The sequence below is a fragment of the Citrus sinensis genome, chromosome 7, assembly GCF_022201045.2.
Source record: "Citrus sinensis cultivar Valencia sweet orange chromosome 7, DVS_A1.0, whole genome shotgun sequence".
Lineage (NCBI taxonomy): Eukaryota > Viridiplantae > Streptophyta > Magnoliopsida > Sapindales > Rutaceae > Citrus > Citrus sinensis.
In genome coordinates this window covers 11,237,392-11,238,122 of record NC_068562.1, presented here as the reverse complement: position 1 = coordinate 11,238,122, position 731 = coordinate 11,237,392, and the positions used below count along the sequence as shown (strand labels likewise).

The 731-nt window shown below is 37.2% G+C and overlaps 1 non-coding gene across 1 annotated transcript; it reads right to left on the bottom strand.

The window, feature by feature from the left end:
• Positions 1–348: 348 nt before the first annotated feature.
• On the bottom strand, positions 349–455 carry LOC112496493 (small nucleolar RNA R71). The gene has a single exon (XR_003063052.2). It is a non-coding gene; the product is annotated as a small nucleolar RNA R71 (small nucleolar RNA).
• Between the last annotated feature and the right edge of the window lie 276 nt (positions 456–731).

Sequence of the window (731 nt, the reverse complement as noted above, 5' to 3'; positions counted from 1 at the left end):
GAGCCATTAGAGATTATACTGTGTTGACCCCTCAAGTTATACAACCTAGAATAGTCAGACTTGAGGTGCAAGCTGCCAACTTTGAACTCAAACCAATGATGTTTCAAATGTTGCAAACAGTAGGGCAATTCAATGGATTGCCATCAGAAGATCCTCATCTCCATCTTAAGTTGTGCTTTTAAAATTGCTGGAGCATAACAAGATGCATTGAGACTCAGATTTTTTCTTTCCTCCTTAAGAAATCGAGCAAGAGAATGGTTGAACTCTTTACCACCAGATTCTATCACAACATGGAATGGCTTGGCTAATAAGTTTCTAATGAAGTACTTCCCACCAACCAAGAATGCAAAGTTGTGGAATGAGATCATTTCTTTTCATTAACTCGAAGATGAAAGCTTATATGAGGCTTAGGAAAGATTTAAGGAGTTACTTAGGAGATGTCCTCATCATGACATTCCCTACTGCATACAGTTAGAAATCTTTTATAATGGGTTAAACCCAAGCACTAGATTAATGGTCGATGCTTTACGAAATGAGGCTTTATTATTTAAATCTTACAATGAAACATTTGAAATTTTGGAGAGAATTGCTAATAACAACTATTAGTGGTCATCGACTAGACAAACTACAGCAAGAGGAGCAGTAGGGGTACACAATGTGGATGCATTTACAACATTATCAACCCAAGTAACATCATTGACCAATATGGTGAAAGCTATGACCACTGCTCT